This window comes from Lampris incognitus, chromosome 2 (genome assembly GCF_029633865.1).
Source record: "Lampris incognitus isolate fLamInc1 chromosome 2, fLamInc1.hap2, whole genome shotgun sequence".
In the NCBI taxonomy this organism is placed as follows: Eukaryota; Metazoa; Chordata; class Actinopteri; order Lampriformes; family Lampridae; genus Lampris; species Lampris incognitus.
Genome location: NC_079212.1, coordinates 38617367 through 38639274, shown reverse-complemented (window position 1 = coordinate 38639274; position 21908 = coordinate 38617367).

Here is a 21908-nt window from a genome sequence, read left to right as displayed (position 1 = left end):
AAAACAGATCACACCGAAAGTGACGTATTAATACCATGACTTGCATATGAAATGTAGATGTGTAAATGCAATCAAAGTAAATAAACCATTAATAAAACTTGTTTGTTTTTTTCCGTGGATTATACATGCCTTGCTACTCTCTCTGCTATGGCCCTCTGCCACAATGTCCAGCCCCTCTCTATCTTCTGCTGTTCCTCTTTTGATCTCACCACCTGTGACTCGTAAGACAGTTTCTTTGGGGGACTTCGAGTTCTCTGTGGGTTCCTCCTCAGGCTGGGGCCATCAAGTGCGTTGGTGTCACTGACAATTAAGTCCTCTTCCCCCCCTTGACTCACTTTTTCGGCTTCCTCCCCCATTACCTCCATGCCATCCACCTCCCAGTCCCCCATGTCAGACTCAACTCCTGCACTTGTTGCTGCACCAGCCCGCTCCACCGGAAGAAACATACACTGTGTAAGAAGGTTGCGGTGAACCACTCTCTCTTTTTCACCATCCTCTGTTCGGACCACATACACAGGTATACTGGGTTGTTTCTTCACCACAATGTATGGGCGTGACTCCCATCTGTCTCCCAGTTTCTGCCGTCCCTCCACATGACATATTTTGACCAAGACTCTGTCCCCTGGGCTGAAACCTTGACTCTTTGCCTTTTGATCATAGTACCTTTTCTGCTGCTCTTTTGCATGTCGTGAGGCCTGGTTAGCCGGAGTATAAGCTTCCGACAGACAGTCATGCAGTGTCTGGACATATTCACTATACTCACATGGCTCTTTGGTGGTAGAAAGCCCAAAAATCACGTCGACTGGGAGTCGTGGATGTCTACCAAACATTAGGTAATACGGTGTGTACCCAGTAGAGTCATGTTTGGTGCAGTTATACGCATGTGTCATTGCATCCACATACTCATGCCAGTGGGGTTTCAGGTGAGGCTCTAGTGTCCCCAGCATGTCCATGAGAGTCCGGTTGAACCTTTCGGTGGTGCCGTTACCCTGGGGGTGATAGGGGGTTGTGTGTGTCTTAGTGACACCAGTACACTTACACAGCTCTTTCACCACAGCACTTTCAAAATTACGCCCCTGGTCTGCATGTAGTTTTGCTGGGAATCCAAACCGACAGAAAAAGTTCTTCCACAGTACCTTCGCCACTGTACAGGCTTTTTAAAGGTCTTTAGTGGGATAGGCCTGGGCGTACCGGGAGAAGTGGTCAGTGACAATAAGCACATTTTCTATGCCTCCCTTTGATTTCTCCAGAGTCAGAAAGTCTACACACACAAGTTCCATAGGAGCGCTGCTGTGAATACTGACCAGGGGAGCCCTGAGGCCTGCAGTCGGAGTCTTTCTGAGGCAGCACCTTTCACACTGCTCACACCAAGCCTTGATTTCCTGGAACATCTTAGGCCAGTAAAATCTCTCCCTTATCATCTGCAGCGTTCTCTCAAACCCTAAATGCCCTGAGTCATCATGAAGTGCAGTCTTGACGGATGTGTGAAATCTCTCTGGTAGTACCAGCTGCTCTACTACTCCCCTTTGACAGTCTTGGACCTGACGATACATTATTCCATCCCTTACTAATAACCTCCGCCACTCTTTTAAGAGAAGGCAAACCTGCCTGCCACCACCAATCCTCTCGCTGCGGCTCGGTTTTTGGTTCACACTTTTAAAGTGCAAAACGGGACCGATTACAGCATCCTCTTTTTGCCCTGCACGAATCTCCTGTTTTGTCAATGCAGGTAGAGAGTCCATCCCCACATCTTGATAGGATTCACCGAGCGTGTGTGACAGAGGTTCTTGATGCTCAGGTCCCTCTGAAGCAGAGCTTTCCAGTTGTTGGGGAGATTGTTCCTCTACACACCTTTGTACTTTGGCTGATACAAGCTGAGGGCAGGTTTGCAGGACTTGGGTGACCTCCTGGTTAGACAGCCGGGAGAGGGCATCAGCGTTCGCATTATTCTGTCCCCTTCGATACTGCACATCAAAATCAAATGCTGACAGCCGAGACACCCACCGCTGACCTGTAGCATCCAATTTTGCAGACGACATGACATACTTGAGGGGGTTATTGTCTGTCTGGACTGAGAACTTGCGCCCATATAGATGGTCATAGAACTTGTCGGTCACTGCCCATTTCAGAGCGAGGAACTCTAGTTTGTGTGCAGGATACCTCGTCTCTGCTGGGCTCAAGCCTCTGCTGCCATAAGCTATGACTCTCTCGACTCCGTCCTGAACTTGGGCTAATACAGCACCAAGCCCCTCCCCCGAGGCGTCAGTCTGGAGCAGAAAGGATAGGCTGTAGTCTGGATAGCCTAACACTGGAGCAGTTGTCAATCTTTCTCTCAGTGACTGAAAAGCCTCCTCACACTCATCAGTCCAGACAAAGGGCGGGTCAGGCACTAACCTCTTCTTCCCCCCTCTCCGTTTCTTTCTAGGGTCACCAGCGGTAAGGCGGTACAGGGGCGCGGCCAAGGTAGAGTAACTGCACACAAACCGCCTGTAATATTCGGTGAATCCCAGGAACTGAAGCACCTCTTTACGATTTGTGGGCCTCGCCCAGTCCTTGACTCTGCTGATCTTCTCTGGGTCTGTCCTGATGCCCTCCGCAGACACCAGGTGACCCAAGTAGTGCACCTCCTTTCTCACAAGCTGACATTTGGAAGGCTTCAACTTCAAGCCATGCTCCTTCAGTCGATCGAACACCAGCTGCAGCCTCTCCAGATGCTCATCAAAGGTTTTAGAGAATATGATCAGATCATCAAGGTAGATCAGGAGATGGGTGAAGTTCAGATCGCCAAAACAGCAGGTCATGAGTCTCTGGAAGGTGGACGGAGCGTTTTGAAGGCCGAAAGGCATTCTGTTGGCTTCAAACAGCCCCATGGGAGTACTGAATGCTGTTTTGTGTTTGTCCTGCTCCGCCACCTCTACCTGCCAGTATCCAGATGTGAGATCAAGTGTTGAGAAATACTTTGCTTGACCCAGAGCCTCCAGGGCCTCCTCTATTCTGGGCAGTGGAAATGCATCTCTTGTGCTGCAGGCGTTAAGCCTTCGGTAATCGATGCATAATCTTAGTGATCCGTCTTTCTTGGAAACAATCACTACTGGCGAAGCATATGGACTCTTACTAGGCCTGATAACCCCTGCTGTTTCCATTTCTGTCAGCAACTTCCTCACATCCTGCCACTGTGAAGGGGGAATCTTGCGGTACGGGAGTCGAAAGGGCTTTGAGTCGACCAGGGGGATTTCGTGCTGCACTGTTTTTGTGTGGCCGTAGTCCATTGAGTGCTGTGAGAACACCCCCATATTCCTCTCCACAAGCTCTTTTAGGAGGGCGCGCTGGCGCTCATTCTCTACTGCTGCCTCACTTATGTCCACCCCACCACTGCTCACAACTTGGTGCAGACACCGGTATGTCTCTTTGTTCTCCTCATTTTGATGACAACCCTGTTCCATGGCTGAAAAATCCACAACACTGTCCACCAGGAAGGCGCTGGCCAGCTGTGTGTGTGGTTTGATTGTGACAGTTTGTTGGGACAGGTTCATCACTCTGACAGGAGCACAGCCTTTCTTCACATCTGCAAGAACTTTGGCGACCATAAGGTCCTGAGGAAGCCGAATGGAGGCGTGGCCTTCAATTAGCGCTGTGTATGTCTTTCTTTGTGGGCCAGTTTTGATTTTGCACATTAAGTCCATCTCTTTTCCTCCCGGGATGCGTATTTTACGGCCAGTGTACACAGCAGGGCCCACCATGTCGTCTGCTCCTGTATATTCAGTGTCGCCAGTTTCCAGTAAAGCTGTGTACCACTCTGGATGGCTTTCCTTCACCCGCTGAAGATATTGCTCCCCATAGGTTGCTTGGAGGTGCCTCCTGGCGGCACGGACGACATTAGTTCCCACAAGCAGTGGGACGGAGGAGCGATACTCGGAGTCAGGGACAACAAAAGCCGGCACTCTCTGGAACTCTTTCCCCAGCACTTTCAACTTAATACGCAGGACACCAGAGTAAGGCACATCCTGACCTGCTGCACCTGCTATGGGTATTTTAGAGGGCCGTAGTTTCTGTCCATGAAGGTCAGGGTGGTTGCACCAGTATCCGTGAGTAATACTGGTTACCTGAGAGCCTGAATCGATAAGAGCCCTGCACTTTAATCCATTGACTTCCACCTCACCCTCATTCCTGGGACCCACAATAGGAATGTCCTCTACTCCATCATCAGTATCGCTCACCTGCAGTGGGGGGTCTTGCTGCTTGCCCATGGTTGCCCCAGTTACCACAGGCTCTAGGCGTTTAAATGCTGCGTTGAGTGGGGCGTGGTGCTCTCTGCGGAGGTCGCAGGCTGGGGTCGGTGAGTCCAGGGCAGACTGGGATCTGGGAGCACCGCTCGACATACTCGGGCTATATGCCCTTGCTTCCCACACCGGTAGCAAACAACACTGGAGCCCTGAGTAACTGTTCTGGGAGATGGTTGGGGCCTTAGTGGGGGTGCAGGGGCTGGTGCAGCAATTCTCAACTCAAGGTGAGCCAACTTGGTCACCTGTTCTTCTTGGCTAAGAGCTAATTTCTTGACCATATCTTTAAGCTCTGTCCACTCTGAAGTGTGTTTTGACCTCTCTGACCTCATATTGGTATCACATTCTGATGTGACCTGCACCTGGGTGAGCGCTTTCTTTGTCTTGTGTTGTGACTGGAACTTCTGAGTCTCTTTTGCAAGGTTTCTAAGCTCTGCTTGCAGCTCCCGGAAACTCCAAAGCCTGGGCTTCATTGGTGCGATCCTTGCATACACCAACTCATCCATAAGCCCTCTTAGAAACTGTCGAGTGAGTTTACTATCACGATCAGGAAATTGCCTGCCCCCTCTCTGACTTTCCTCTACCGCTCTCAGTGTTGCCTCCAGAGCAATAGCATAAGAGCAGGCAGACTCTCCGGACCTCTGGCTGCGCTCATAGAAGTCGGCTAGTGGATCAAGTGAGCCTTGTGTGTCGCTGTATTCAGCCCTGAGCTCCTCATACGCCTTCTCTGGAGTCTGGTCGTGGGGGGGTAGGTTCAGGACTAGCTTCCTGGCCTCACCGCTCAGGTGTCGCACAACAGTCGAAAAGCGGAGGTGTGTGGGGAGCTCGATTGCCTCCAGAAAGTACTGCATATCACGAACCCAGTCTTCTACAAGTATTTTGCTGTCTGGATTGCCAGTGAAGATTTGGACATTTTTTACCTGATGAGTTTGCATGAACCCACCATATGCAGCTGGTGGAAGGGTTGTGTTGGCTGCGGCTCTGACGGCAGCATTCATTGGGGGCTCATACGGACGTGGGTGCATGTGCGGGGTGGTGGATGGGTGTTGTGGGAGTGTGTTGTGGTACATGACAGCTCGAGGGTCTGAGGCAGGGGCTGTGTGGTTAGGGGCTACATGTTGCACTGCTAGTGGGGTGGTCACCTCTTGGGGGTAGAGGGCAGCAGGCTGTGACATATGCAGCTGGGGGATTGATCCATGCTGCAAACTTTGAAGGGTCTGGCCAGTAGAAGAGAGGTAGCTCATAATGTTCATCATTGGTGGCATTTGAAAGCTTGGCATGAGGGCCTGGGGCACAGGGGGATTATATGCAGGACCAGTGTAGACCTGGGGTTTAGGCTCGGCAGCAGGGCTTTGGTAAGGAGGGGTGTCTGGGTGAGTCATGGTCGGCTGCTGTACAGTTTGCATTTCCGTGGAGGTGGGGCACGAGAGGCTGTGAATGGGCAAAGGGTGTGTGTGCTGGTTCACACTGGCTTGGGCCGGGGGATTAGGTTCCACTAATATCTGTACAGCTGGAAGGGATGCACTGGGCAGGCTGTAGTCTGGCCTGCTGTTTTGGTGGATTGGTTTGGCAGCTGGGCTGCTGTCAAAACATAGTGAGGGTGCTTGCATTGGAGCTCTAGAGGCTGGCAAGGTGGGTGCATGAGCTGGAGTGGAGTAGTGAATAGGGTAAGGTGACAGTATTGGGGGTGGTGGAGTGAGTGGTGCACTTAGTCCTGGGTATGGGGGCTGCTGACTGCTGTGGTGGTCTTGAGGGAGGATCAGCTGTTGGGTGGTGGTGGGGCTAGTGAAGTAGTTGTTAAGCTTTGGCCTCACTGATTGCTGTTGATTTGCAGCACTGGTGGTTGTTACGCCCTTGCTTGAAAGGTGGGGTTGTGTCTGGGCTGGAGTGTCACAGTTGTGGCTGGCTGTGGGCATCGGGGGCAGTTGGGAACCCGGTGTGGCAGCAGAGGCACCTTCTTGCTTTGACTGATAATCTGCATAGTCACTGAACATTTTGATATATTTTTTTCTAAATCACTATGACTGGTGTAACTGTTGGTGTCAAAACAGATGACTATTAATGATTCACTGTGTTCACAGAATAAGTTTAGCTGTGTATGCAAAATCTCCCCTTTTTTTCCAGTAAATATATCAAAAAACAATAATCACTATCAACTCAAAACTCACATTAAACTTGAGTCAAAATCAGATGGTCAATACACAACCCTTAACCAAAACCAAAAAAATATGAATGATATATATCAGCTTAATGTTAAACACAGTGTTCCTATAGCAGGATCTCACATAGCACACTTTTACACAACTCAAATAACAGTTAAGTTTATCGAAATATCATAAAAAGTCTTCAAATGGATATAGCAAGCTTTCAACAGTCTTTAAAGGATATTTGAAGAGGTGAGTATCTTGCCAATGCTGCAACGCCGATGACAGTAGTTCAGTCCACCACACTGTCCAGTCACTGAAGGTAACGCAGTTCAATGCAGCAGCAAAGGCGAGGACGCGAGTCTCTGTATCTCCTTGGATCTCGAAGCACCACGATCCGGGTCACGGCACCATGATGTAACCCGCACTTTGCGTTCGGCCGTCGTCTCCCTACACGCCCTGGGACTCTGCGTTGTGTTTGTTGTAGTATGATGTTTGCGTGGAAAAGGAAGGAGGCGGAGGCTTGGGATCGTGGCTGAGACCTGGACACTTTACTGGCACTCGCTTACACTTCACCTCTCATCAATCAGCTGGCCGCTGGCCTCATCATACTCACAGCTTCCGGCAGACAAACAAAAAACCATGTGATCAACGTAGCCTTTTGCCCGGGACAAGACTTAGGGGTACGGTGTTGCAAGAGGGACAAACATCGCCATTTGCGGCATTCCCAGGGGAACATACAGCGTAACAGTGCCACCCTGTGGCGGATTTACATTACTATCTTACATATATATTTAATTATATATATATATATATATATATATTATATTTTAACCAAAAATTATGCATTTTTAATTTAATTAACACATTTCATATGAAGAGGGAAGTATTTTTGCTCATAAGAACAATAAAAGTCTGAGATTTATGTGATTTTTTTTAAGTGTTACCTTACATGAATGCGAGAAATGGTCAGAGTGCAGGAGAAAATTATTGTAATTTAACAAAAACAGCTAAAAATATACAAATTGTATATTTATTATTTAATTGTATTTTGCTTCATGCTAACCAGTACACTTGAATCAGTGGCTTCAGACACTGAAAACATTACTGACAGTTTTATTATGCCTCCTTGTCCCCTTTGAATGTTGTGGACTCGAACTTAACACTTTCTATGGAATGACCCAAATGCTAGCTAGATGGCAAGACTGTGTAACCTACTATGAAATGGCAAGGAAAGCATGAGCTGCTTTTGGTTACAGTCGATTTGAGTTTTGATGGCATCCTAGGGGAAACAGGTTAAAAACATACACAGCTGGCGAGCTATCTCTTATCTTTGCCATTATGAGGTACATCCCCCTGCTGTGAGCGTAGCACCGCGATTCTGTGACCCCACCAGCTACAAAGAACTGGTAAGCATCCAGACTTTTGTATGCTTTTAGGTCAGGTCTGTGTATGGGGACACTCCGTTGGTAACGAAGTGGTACAGATCGTGTGGATTGAACTCGGGCAGACTGGACGATTTTGCTAGATCCGTGAACACATCGGTAGGAAGAAGGTACAGGTCGGTAGCTAACTCTTTGTGCCGTCCTACAAGGTGACTCACTTCACAGGACAACTCCACATTACTCTGACTATTGGTAGCCATCACTTAAATTTAAACTATAATACGCCCATTTCACGCCGCGGCCATCTTGGATTAAAAAAAAAACAAGTGGTGGGAATTTAGCCACGCCCCCTTCTTACTCAATCGGACATCAATGCAGCCGGGGCCAGCAGCAAACATGGTTTGGACTACCAACCTCGAGCACCTACCGTCATTTACCACAATATGAAAACTAAGCTGGATCTTTTCTTTTTCGAGTACTTTCTGCCTCTCCTGTGCCAGTGAGGAGAGACACACACACACAGGGCTGTATTCAAAGAAGCTGTTTAATCACAATAAAATAAAAAATAAGATACATTTCATTTTTATACTGTACATTCAATATTTATACATTAGATTGTCCAATCTACAATATTTTCATTATTTGTCCTTTAACTTTAACACAACTGTTGGTTCATTTTAAACTAAAATATGTTCGGTCAACTGTCATTCTGTTGTAGCAATAAACTGGAACTCGCTACCAACTCAAATCATCAATTGTTTACTGAACTAAGATAGTGATTGCTCATCTCAAGGTGTGGGCTAAAAAATGGGACTGTACTGAAATTAAGTTACATATGTTTCAATCTATCTAAGGTTTGTGTGCACTATTTTCTTGTCAGCTGAATTTAACAAAGGTTTAAAACAGTGGTCCCTGAAAATTTGTTAGGAGAGCACACACAGTCCACAGTCAGTTGACTGTTCCACTTAGTGAAAGGGGTATGACTCCATCAAAAATGTGGTACTCCTTTATGCGTCTTATTGACTGTTCGACGTGTATTCTCAAGCCAGCAATAATCTGTGTGTCTGTGAGCTCATCACAGCTAAACTGTCCACTTGGGCCTAAAAATGCAAGGATGACAAGTTTTACATCTATTTCATCGAGCAGGTCTTTGATAAGGAAGCCCTTATCGGCCATGACCTCATCACCTGACTCTAAGAGGTCCAGAACACCTGACCTCTTAGTTATCTCCTTATCAGAAATACATCCTGTGTATAGATTACTTACCAGGCTAACTGACCCTGAGGGAGTGATCCCAATTAGGGATTTCAGTGTAGTGTTACTTTTATAATGGGAGTATGTCATGGTGTTCAAAACCTTCGAACTAGCTGTCTCGATGAGGATCTCTGTGCAGTCTAGTGTCACTCTTGTGTTTGGGTAGAATTCCCTGAATACTGGTGGCATTAGCTCGTCTACTGCTGCTCTGCTAGGCTATATTGGGAGGGTCCCTAACATAAAGAGCAAATAGTTGGCCCACGTCGTACAGTTCCTGCTGATTGTGGCCGGCGACACATTGAATCGTACAGATAAATCCAGAGCAAAAAAGCCCTGCCTCACACGGCACAAGAACAGGAAAAACTGATCAATCAGCGATAAATGCTTTGCATGGAAGCCAGACACAGAAATGTGTTCTAGGTTATGGCTGTTCCTTTGCATTTGAGTCCATCGCACCATGAACTCTGCAGTAGGCTGTAAAGCTAGGAAGAGTGCTTTGAGGGTGTGGTAATCCTTAAAACCAGTGTAAAACCTGATCAGATTGGGCGCACACTGGAAGCGTTCTAGACCAAAACGCTCACTTTTCAGCTTTTTATTTTCGTCCTCCAGGAAAGCGATGCGTTTCTTTACTGCGTCAAGCTGGTCTTCCACAGAAAGGGGCTTCACGTCGTAGTCATGATCAGGTAGAGTCGCCCAAGTCTCACTGGACACATGAGGATATGTCATACATGTGGGAAGCAATATAAATCCACACATTTTCCTGTTATCAAGATGATGTGTCAGAACAGAGCTATCCACTATTGAAAGATTAGTGAATATATATATATATATATATACATATTATACAATGCAGTAATCTACATGTTTGAAAAATTGTATTGTACTGACAGTAACAACTCACCTATCTCCCTCATGTTCCTCTTCATCTTCTTCCGCTATTAAGTCACCAATGCGACTACAAACAGGAGCAAACATTTTTCAACGTCAAACTTCTGTCTCCCTTCTAATGTTTTAGTCACAGTGAAACTGGTCACCCCAATATTATTTGACTGGCTGTACATGGTGCAACCTCTGCAGCTCAATGCATACAGTGGGCCTACATGTACATAATGTCTTTTGCAATAATAGCAGGAGGAATAAACATTTAGCCACATGGCATCTTAATGTGGAATTTAGTTGTAAACATGAGGGCACAACTGTAAACGTTACTCACTCATCTGCTGACTCAGGTGTCACCTCCCCAGCAGGTTGACCACCACGAACAGGAACCCTAAAAATACAAGATATTAATGGCAGGTATTATGTATAACCCAGCCACTGAGGATGCACAAGCCAGTGCATCCTTAGTGCCGGTCCCAAGCCCGGACAAATGGGGAGGGTTGCGTCAGGAAGGGCATCCGGCGTAAAATCGTTGCCAAATCAAATATGCGTATCATAAATAAGACTTACATACCGGATCGGTCGAGGCCCGGGTTACCAACGACCGCCACCGGTACTGTTAACCAGCAGGGTGTCGGTGGAAACTATGCTACTGTTGGGCGAGGGAGAAGGAGAGGGGGAAAGCATGTCCAGAGGCAGCTAGAGAGGAGGAAGGGTAGGCATGTGGAGGTGAGAGTTGGAACTTTGAATGTTGGCACTATGACTGGTAAAGGGAGAGAGCTGGCTGACATGATGGAAAGAAGAAAGGTAGGCATACTGTGTGTGCAAGAGACCAGGTGGAAGGGGAGTAAGGCCAGGAGTATCGGAGGTGGGTTCAAACTCTTCTACCATGGTGTGAATGGGAGGAGTAATGGGGTAGGGGTAATTCTGAAGGAAGAGTATGTCAAGAGCGTGCTGGAGGTGAAGAGAGTGTCAGACAGAGTGATGAGTATGAAGCTGGAAATTGAAGGTTTATTGCTGAATGTTATCAGCGCATATGCCCCGCAAGTTGGGTGTGAGATGGATGAAAAAGAAGAATTCTGGAATGAGTTGGACGACATGGTGGAGAGGGTACCCAAGGAGGAGAGAGTGGTGATTGGAGCGGACTTCAATGGACATGTTGGTGAAGGGAACAGAGGTGATGAGGAGGTGATGGGAAGGTATGGAGTCAAGAAGAGAAATGTGGAAGGACAGATGGTGGTCGATTTTGCGAAAAGGATGGAAATGGCTGTGGTGAATACATATTTCAAGAAGAGGGAGGAACACAGGGTGACGTACAAGAGTGGAGGAAAGTGCACACAGGTGGACTATATCTTATGTAGAAGGCGCCATCTAAAAGGGATTGGAGACTGCAAGGTGGTGACAGGGGAGAGCGTAGCTAGGCAGCATCGGATGGTGGTCTGTAGGATGACTTTGGAGACCAAGAAGAGGAAGCGAGTGAAGACACAGCCGAAGATCAAATGGTGGAAGTGGAAGAAGGAAGACTGTTGTGTGGAGTTCAGGCAGGAATTAAGACAGGCACTGGGTGGTAGTGAAGAGTTGCCAGATGGCTGGAAAACCACTGCAGAAATAGTGAGGGAGACAGCTAGGAAGGTACTTGGTGTGTCATCAGGACAGAGGAAGGAAGACAAGGAGACTTGGTGGTGGAATGAGGAAGTACAGCAAATTATACAGAGGAAAAGGTTGGCAAAGAAGAAGTGGGATAGTCAGAGAGATGAAGAAAGTAGACAGGAGTACAAGGAGATGCAGCGTAAAGCAAAGAGAGAGGTGGCAAAGGCAAAGGAAAAGGCGTATGGTGAGTTGTATGACAGATTAGACACTAAGGAAGGAGAAAAGGACTTGTACCGATTGGCTAGACAGAGGGACCAAGCTGCAAAGGATGTGCAGCAAGTTAGGGCGATCAAGGATAGAGATGGAAATGTGCTGACAAGCGAGGAGAGTGTGCTAAGAAGGTGGAAGGAATACTTTGAGGGGCTGATGAATGAAGAAAATGAGAGAGAGAGAAGGTTGGATGATGTAGGGATAGTGAATCAGGAAGTTCAGCGGATTAGCAAGGAGGAAGTGAGGGCAGCTATGAAGAGGATGAAGAATGGAAAGGCAGTTGGTCCTGATGACATACCTGTGGAGGCATGGAGATGTTTAGGAGAGATGGCAGTGGAGTTTTTAACTAGATTGTTTAACACAATCCTGGAAAGTGAGAGGATGCCTGAGGAGTGGAGAAGAAGCATACTGGTACCGATTTTCAAGAACAAGGGCGATGTGCAGAACTGTAACAACTACAGATGTATAAAGTTGATCAGCCACAGCATGAAGATATGGGAAAGAGTAATAGAAGCTAGGTTAAGAGGAGAGGTGACGATCAGCGAGCAGCAGTATGGTTTCATGCCACGAAAGAGCACCACAGATGCGATGTTTGCTTTGAGAATGTTGATTGAGAAGTATAGAGAAGGCCAGAAAGAGTTGCATTGTGTCTTTGTAGATTTAGAGAAAGCTTATGACAGAGTGCCGAGAGAGGAGGTGTGGTATTGTATGAGGAAGTCAGGAGTTGCAGAGAAGTATGTAGGAGTGGTGCAGGATACGTATGAGGGAAGTGTGACAATGGTGAGGTGTGCGGTTGGAATGACAGATGGGTTCAAGGTGGAGGTGGGATTACATCAAGGATCGGCTCTTAGCCCTTTCTTGTTTGCAATGGTGATGGACAGGTTGACGGACAAGATCAGGCAGGAGTCTCCATGGACGATGATGTTCGCGGATGACATAGTGATCTGTAGCGAGAGTAGGGTGCAGGTTGAGGAGAGCCTGGAGAGGTGGAGGTATGCACTTGAGAGAAGAGGAATGAAAGTCAGTAGGAGCAAGACGGAATACCTATGCGTGAATGAGAGAGAGGACAGTGGAATGGTCAGGATGCAAGGAGTGGAGGTGACAAAGGCATTTGAGTTTAAATACTTGGGGTCAACTGTCCAAAGTAACGGGGAGTGCAGTAGAGAGGTGAAAAAGAGAGTGCAGGCAGGTTGGAGTGGGTGGAGAAGTATGTCAGGAATGATTTGCGACAGAAGGGTATCAGCAAGAGTTAAAGGGAAAGTTTACAGGATGGTTGTGAGACCAGCTATGTTATATGGTTTGGAGACAGTGGCACTGACGAAAAGACAGGAGGCGGAGCTGGAGGTGGCAAAGTTGAAGATGCTAAGATTTTCACTGGGAGTAACGAAGAAGGACAGGATTAGGAACGATTATATTAGAGGGACCGCTCAGGTTGGACGGTTTGGAGACAAAGCAAGAGAGGCAAGATTGAGATGGCTTGGACATGTGTGGAGGAGAGATGCTGAGTATATTGGGAGAAGGATGCTGAATATGGAGCTGCCAGGGAAGAGGAGAAGAGGAAGGCCAAAGAGGAGGTTTATGGATGTGGTGAGGGAAGACATGAAGGTGGCTGGTGTGACAGAGGAAGACGCAGAAGACGGGAAGAAATGGAAACGGATGATCAGCTGTGGCGACCCCTAACGGGAGCAGCCGAAAGTAGTAGTAGTAGAATGGCAGGTATTATGTTTCATTTCATCAACATCCTAAAATCATTTTCATGACAACATCCAGCTAACGTTATTATAGCTCTGCATGACCGACCGTGATGTCTGTATTCTAGTAAAGTTAGTAAACTTAGCTACCTCCTCGGCGTAGGTTGATTTGACCATGGGAAAATGGTCGGTAGAGTTCCGGGTTTCAGTTTTGTCAGCCCAAGAAACGTCTTGCGAAAACAGTCCTCGGTGAAGTGCTTTGAGCACACCCTGGTGTTGTCTGTGATCTATAATGACAAATTATATCTGACGTTACTGTCGGCAACATGTTAACTGTCATGGTCGTAGTTAGTCCAGAAAGCTAGCTAACAACGTTGCTAGGGAGCTAGCTAGCTAGCTATCCAGCCAGCTAGCTAGGTAAAGGTGAAGGTATTGGTAGTTACCTGAAAATGTGGCCCTGTATCCCTCTTAATTTTCACCACCCATGCCTTACGGGTGTGCAGGCGTTTGGGGAAGCGGTGAAACGTCAAGGATTTATCTCTTTCCCTTCTTTGATAGGAGTTGAAGGATGGTACACAGCAGTACGACATGTTGCTTCCAGCTGTGTTTTCAATGAAGTAAGAAGGGGGCGTGGCTAAGTTCCCACCGCTTGTTTTTTTCAAATCCAAGATGGCCGCGGCGTGAAACGGGCGTATAGCTACTCATCCGTCGCAATATTTTGTTTGTTTTTGTTGTTCGCTTTTGAATTTCCCGGTCTATCACTTCCTGCCGTCCGTCATGGCGGTCTCTCTCGTCACGTGATAATTGTGATGCGTCTGCAAAGGGTGACTAGTCGCCGTGGTGCCGGTGACGTCATCAGTGAACAGAAGACTCTTAAAGAGACGGTACACATGAACTAATACTGACAGCACAGTCAGCAACTGAGCCAGCAGCCACTGCTTTAGCAGAACCCGGATCAGCAACACACGAACCAGCAGTCTCTGGGTTAGCCGAACCAGGAACAGCAGCACCTGAACCAGCAGCCAGAAACTCAGCTTCACTCTGGTTTTCTACCCGCTGCGTTTCTCCCTGCTTTGAGCTCGGCGCCGCAGTCCCAGTTTGCCCAGGGCTCTGTGCTGCCGTCTCACCCTCATTTGGCTCAGCAGTTGATTTCCCTGGACAGGAACGGATGAGATGACCCTCCATTCCGCAGCCAAAACATTTCATTGTCTCTGATGATACATACACATCGTAGTCAAAACCATCAACTCTGAACTTCAAAATCAGATTTAACTCCGTTTTGTTCCTCAGAACCATAAAGATCTGCTGCCTTCTGAAGGTAACAACATGTTTTAAAAGTGGAGATTCGCAGCTCAGATTGATCAGTTTTATAGGGGACATTAATTATCCGTGTCTCGCCAGGTCTCTCCGCAGCATGTCGTTGCTAATGAACGGAGGGGCTGTTATGTCTGCACACATCGACAGTGCTGCATTTGATTTGCCTGCGGGCTCTGGGTTGTTTGATCGGGTCTGCCTGTGATGCTGCGTCAGTCTAAATAAAGAATGCAACGTAGCGGTTGTGTCGAGCGACAGCGCTGTGTCCTGACGTGATTTCTAAATACAATAGGGACTTTGGATAAAATTACCTTTTTGACCGGATTGACCAGCGGCACCGACTGAACAAAGGTGTCCTGGATTACCACGCCTTGCTCCACAACTCCGTTGACCTTGTCGATACTGTCGAGAAACACAACGACTCCACTATTCATTCTCGACGCGGACTTTACACTGTCATAACCAGCGACTTCTCCGATTGCCAAGCCGCAGTCTTCTACCGAGCTCTTAAAGTTCGGTCAAAGTTTAACTCCACGTCGGCGTGCGAGCTCCTCCAGCCTCACGCCGCCGACTCCGCGAGTCTGCAGGACTCACAGCCGGGCCGGCCGAACCCCCTCCGCTACCAAAATATACCACCACGACAACACATCTGTCAAAATACAAACCCCCAAAAAACACGAAACAACCAAAAGTAGAAAAGTTAGTGAGGACAGAAAACGCCGAAACGCGCACCACTCATTCACACTTCCGCTCCGCTCCGAGGGAGAGCGAGAGAGAGATTAGATTTTAAAAGTAACTTTTATTTTAAAAATACAATCATATTCAAAACACAAGCAAATAAATAGATATTTAGAAATAAACGAATCACATCAATTCTCCAGAAAAAAAAACAAGTTGTTGTCTTTTACCGAGCACAACACGTCCCCAGATAACACTGAATTGCTCGATATCTTTCATTTCTCTGTAATAACTGAAATCAGTCATCATCCTGGCTTCCTCCATTCTAGTAAACAGCAATTTTACATCAGTGTCTACTGAGCTGTTGAGCTTCCTCTTTCGGCTTACATAAATAGAGAGAGAGAGAGAGAGAGAGAGAGAGAGAGAGAGAGAGACAGGGTGAACATTATGTGCCTACCAAACCTACCCCCCTTGGTTACAGCTAGTGATTAGTTACTTATGAGTGTCTATATTTAAATGGTCAGTATTCATATTGTGCATGATATTAGTCAACATCATGTTCAGAGCTCAGCTCTAGAGTGTTTGCTAACATGTATTCATTGTTTGAACATGTCATGATTTTGAAATTATCAACCAACATTTTATTCTTGGTAACGTTATAGTGAAATGCTCTCAAAAAAGGAAATTAGATATCAGATCCTTTTTTATGAAGAGTCAATGTGTAAGAAGCACATTTCACAGCTACACAAAGACAATTCAAGGTGCTTTACATAAAAGCTCAACAAGACCTTAAATGAGAGGTACAAAACAAGATACAGAGATTAAATAAGTATATTAAAAGGGTAAGATAAAGAATGAAAACGATAAATTAAAGGATACCCAGAGCTGAATAAACAATATAATAAAGGGCTGATCAGACGGAGCCAGAACCTCCCATTTAAAGTGCAGTCAACCATGGAAAAGTAACTGGAGCAGCATTTGCAGAATAACACCACGGGTGCCTTCATTTTAAAGTCCTTTGTGAATACAGCAAGTGTTCTGCAGAGTCACACTGCCTGTGTGTGCATTGTTAGGGCAGGTAGCGTTTCAGAAATGTCCCTACTGGTGTTGAAACCCAGCTTACACCCTCGGTTTGGAGGAGGCTGAAGGAGACTGCTGGTGTGTGTGCATTACAGATGTCTGGGGCAGAGCAGTCTGACGTTTAGCTGCTGCACTGCTGGATGCAGTTTGATGCCACCAGGAGATCAAGCTCATAATGACAAACCTCCATCTAGTGTTGTGTTGCCTCTTCTCTGGTAAGTCCAGTCTGTCTGTCTTTCTGTCTCATTCTGCCTCTGTAATCTCATCTTTCTTTCTCTTAATAGTAATCTCTTCCGTCTGTTTTCTGTCTCTTCACATCGACTTCTCTTTCATGAGCTTTCTGTGGAGTCTCTCTTCCTGTATTCTCCTGTCTCATTCTCTCTCATTCTGTCTGTCTTTCTCCCTGTAGATAATGTTAGTTTATTCATATGATCATTTCTTCACGCTATATAAATGTATTTTTTATGTGTCTCTGTGTGTCAGTTCTTACACAGCAAACTGAAATAAGAATTTTTAGAACGATATCACTCATGAATAGTGGGTAGGGTAAACTTACTATCATTATTGGCAGTGGTAGTACTAGTGGTAGTGGTAATAGTAGTAGAAACAGTATTAGAAGTATCAACTCTTATATTTAATTTTTTTCTCCACTGCCTCAACAATTACAGTCCAAGTGCCCTTGAGCAAGACGTCAAATAGCCCCAAACTTCTCAAGAGGAGCGCCTCAGTATCTGACAGTTGGGTACTGTTTTTACTGGTTAGCTTCACAAAGTCAGTGTGAAGTAGAAGGGATGAGCCGTTGTTTAACTTCATAATACTGACTTTAACTACCGACTGTCTGTCTTTTCAACAGCGCTGTGTGAGGTCATCTCCCGTCCATTAATTCTTAGAGGAACGGTAGGAGAGAACGTCACTGTTAGTTGTAACTTTGAATGGACTAAAACCAACAAGAAGTACTTCTGTTGGGATCCCTGTAATTTTAAAGACATTCTAATTGAAACTGATGGTACCAATTATCAGCATAAAACCGTGTATGTGAAAGACCGATACTCCATAGAAGATTTAAGGACAGGAGTCTTCTATGTGACCATCGAACATCTGAGGAAGTCTGACTCAGGAAAGTACTGGTGTGGTGTGGACAGATGGGGGAAAGATTCATACCAGGAGATAAATCTCAAAGTTTCTGACGGTGAGTTTCTGAACTGTAAAAGATTCACCTTAATCATTTCAGAGGGCTTCAACAAGGCTTCAGTATCTGAGTTTAAAGTTGTACTCTTTGTTCAAAATACCCTTGTTTGAGTCCTGACAAACATGTTTGGCTCTGTGTAATGTCTTTTGAGATACACCAGCAAAAATCTTACTCAAACACATTTATAATATGTAATATATTAATTAATATTTCTGAATCCTTTTATTTTGGTTGTATCAAAGATTTTCTGTGATCACCACTTGAACAAAATGTTTAATATGTTGCAATGTTTTGTTACATTTTTTGCAAATAATGTGAATAACTGGGCGGCACTGTGGCGCAGTGGTTAGCATGGTCGCCTCACAGCAAGAAGGTTCTGGGTTCGAGCCCTGAGGTAGTCCAAACTTGGGGGTCATCCCGGGTCGTCCTCTGTGTGGAGTTTGCATGTTCTCCCCGTGTCTGTGTGGGTTTCCTACGGGGGCTCCGGTTTCCTGCCACAGTCCAAAGACACGTAGGTCAGGTGACTTGGCTGTACTATATTGTCCCTAGGGATGAATGTGTGTGTGTGGTGTGTGGTGGTGTGTGGTGGTGGTGGTGGTGGGGGGGGGGCCTGTAATGGCCTGGTGGCCTGTCCAGAGCGTCTCCCCACCTGCCGCCCAATGACTGTTGGAATAAGCTCCAGCATCCCCACGACCCTGAGAGCAGGATAAGCGATTCAGATAATGAATGGATGAATGTGAATAGTTGGTAATGTCATGGTTGTTTAATGTGTATATGCCTTTAAAACAATGTTTATTCCCCTATAAAATTACTTAGTTAGAAATTAGTTATTTTCCCTTCTAATCCCTGACGGCAGCCATTTCAAAAATCATGTATTGGTACACCATGTGACATTTCACTCTTATTTCCACATCTGAAGGAGTTACACATCTTTAAATGTCCACATACTTACCACAGACTAACATCATACCAAGAAAAGAGAACTAACATTTGCTTTCCACACAAATTCAAAGTCTGTGGTGATGATATCATCCCTAATGTTTCACTTCTGCAAGACAGAAGAGCAACATTAATTTTACTATTATCATAATTCAACTGTCACTCGTTATCATTTCATGATTGTTTTGGCTTATTGATTTTATTATTATTATTATTATTGGGTTTTTTATGCTAGTGTCCTAACCACCCTTTTAACAGCCACTAATCATTTATCCCTGTACGTGTGTGTGTTCTCTCAGCAAGTAAAAATCCTTCTTTTAATTGCATTTGCCTGTACATGCAAACCATATCTTTAATGTTTCATGTCGATGCTGTTCACAGCTCCAACCAAAACAAAACAACGCCCCACAGTCAAGCGTGTCACAACACAGTTCAAAACAACAAACACAACAATCCCAGTGACCGACCCCTCCACAACCTCTGCATCTTTTTCTACAGCTCTCACCGACAACACATCCGATTCACTATATAAAGGTATGGACATTTTATTCTATTTATATATGTGTCTGTTGGTGTGGTTGACTGGCTGGTTGGCTAAATGACTTATACTACTACCACCACTATGACTGTTACTATTAAATATACTTATACTACTACCACCACTATGGCCATTACTATTAAATATACTTATACTACTACAACCACTATGGCCGTTACTATTAAATATACGTATACTACTACCACCACTATGGCCGTTACTATCAAATATACATATACTACTACCACCACTATGACCTACTACTACTTTCGACTGCTCCCGTTAGGGGTCGCCACAGTGGATCATCCATTTCCATTTCTTCCTGTCTTCTGCATCTTCCTCTGTCACACCAGCCACCTGCATATCTTCCCTCACCACATATATAATCTTTGACCTTCCTCTTTTCTATTCCCAGGCAGCTCCATATTCAGCATCCTTCTCTCAATATACCCAGCATATCTCCTCCACACATGTCCAAGCCATCTCAATCTTGCCTCTCTTGCTTTGTCTCTAAACCATCCAACCTGAGCTGTCCCTCTAATATAATCATTCCTAATCCTGTCCTCCTTCGTCACTTCCTGTGAAAATCTTATCTTCAACATTGCCACCTCGAGCTCCACCTCCTGTCTTTTCATCAGTGCCACTGTCTCCAAACCATACAATATAGCTGGTCTCACAACCATCTTGTAAACCTTCTCTTTAACTCTTGCTGGTAGCCTTCTGTCGCAAATCACTCCTGACACTCTTCTCCACCCACTCAACCCTGCCTGCACTCTCTTCCTCACATCTCTCCTGCACACCCCGTTACTTTGGACAGTTGACCCCAAGTATTTGGGGTCAACTCTCACACTACAGATCACAATGTCATCTGCGAACATCATCGTCCATGGAGACTCCTGCCTGATCTTGTCCGTCAACCTGTCCATCCCCATTGCAAACAAGAAAGGGCTCAGAGCCGATCCTTGATGTAATCCCACCTCCACCTTGAACCCATCTGTCATTCCAACCGCACACCTCACCACTGTCACTCTTCCCTCATACATATCCTGCACCACTCCTACATACTTCTCTGCAACTCCAACTTCCTCATACAATACCACACCTCCTCTCTCGGCACCCTGTCGTATGCTTTCTCTAAATCCACAAAGATACAATGTAACTCCTTCTGGCCTTCTCTATACTTCTCCACCAACATTCTCAAAACAAACATCGTATTTGTGGTGCTCTTTTGTGGCATCAAACCATACTGGTGCTCACTAATTGTCACCTCTCCTCTTAACTTAGCTTCTATTACTCTTTCCCATATCTTCATGCTGTGGCTGATCAGCTTTGTACCTCTGTAGTTGCTACAGTTCTGCACATTGCCCTTGTTCTTGAAAATCGGTACCAGTATGCTTCTTCGCCACTCCTCCGGTATCCTCTCACTTTCCAAGATTGTGTTAAACAACCTAGTTAAAAACCCCACTGCCATCTCTCCTAAACATCTCCATGCTTCCACAGTATGTCATCAGGACCAACTGCCTTTCTACTCTTCATCCTCTTCATAGCTGCCCTCACTTCCTCCTTGCTAATCCACTGCACTTCCTGATTCACTATCTCCACATCATTCAACCTTCTCTCTCTCGTTTTCTTCATTCATCAGCCCCTCAAAGTACTCCTTCCACCTTCTCAGCAAACTCTCCTCACTTGTCACACATTTCCATCTATATCCTTGATCACACTAACTTGTTGCACATCCTTTGCCGCTCTGTCCAGCCAATCGGTACAAGTCCTTTTCTCCTTCCTTAGTGTCTAACCTGTCATACAACTCACCGTATGCCTTTTCCTTTGCCACCTCTCTCTTTGATTTATGCTGCATCTCCTTGTACACTGTCTACTTTCTTCATCTCTTTGACTATCCCACTTTTTCTTTGCCAACCTGGTCCTCTGTATAATTTGCTGTACTTCCTCATTCCACCACCAAGTCTCCTTGTCTTCCTTCCTGTCCTGATGGCACACCAAGTGCCTTCCTAGCTGTCTCCCTCACAATTTCTGCAGTGGTTGCCCAGCCATCTGGCAACTCTTCATTACCACTCAGCGCCTGTCTTAACTCCTGACTGAACTCCACACAACAGTCTTCCTTCTTCAACTTCCACCATTTGATCTTCGGCTCTGCCTTGACTCGCTTCTTCTTGTTGGTCTCCAAAGTCATCCTAAAGACCACCACCCAATGCTGCCTAGCTACGATCTCCCCTGTCACCACCTTGCAGTTTCCAATCCCTTTTGGATCGCGCCTTCTACATAAGATATAGTCCACCTGTGTGCACTTTCCTCCACTCTTGTACGTCACCCTGTGTTCCTCCCTCTTCTTGAAATATGTATTCACCACAGCCATTTCCTGTCAGTACTGAACCACAGGTTTGGACTCAAAACGCAGACTCAGTTCACAGAAATCAGTCCTTTTAATAAAAATGAGGTCAATACACAGGTGATCAGATAGCAAGGCAACAGTGTCTAAATCGGCAGGTGAAAGGCGAGGTCAAAAAAGGCAAAAACAGGTCAGGAAACTATAGGGCTAAAGAAACTTACACAAGGGGGAAAATGCTGGAACGCTGTCACAAGGAACAAGATGAACTGGCACAGGAGGTAGAGAACACTAAGACTATATACTCTGGAGGAGGGGAGACAATGAGACACA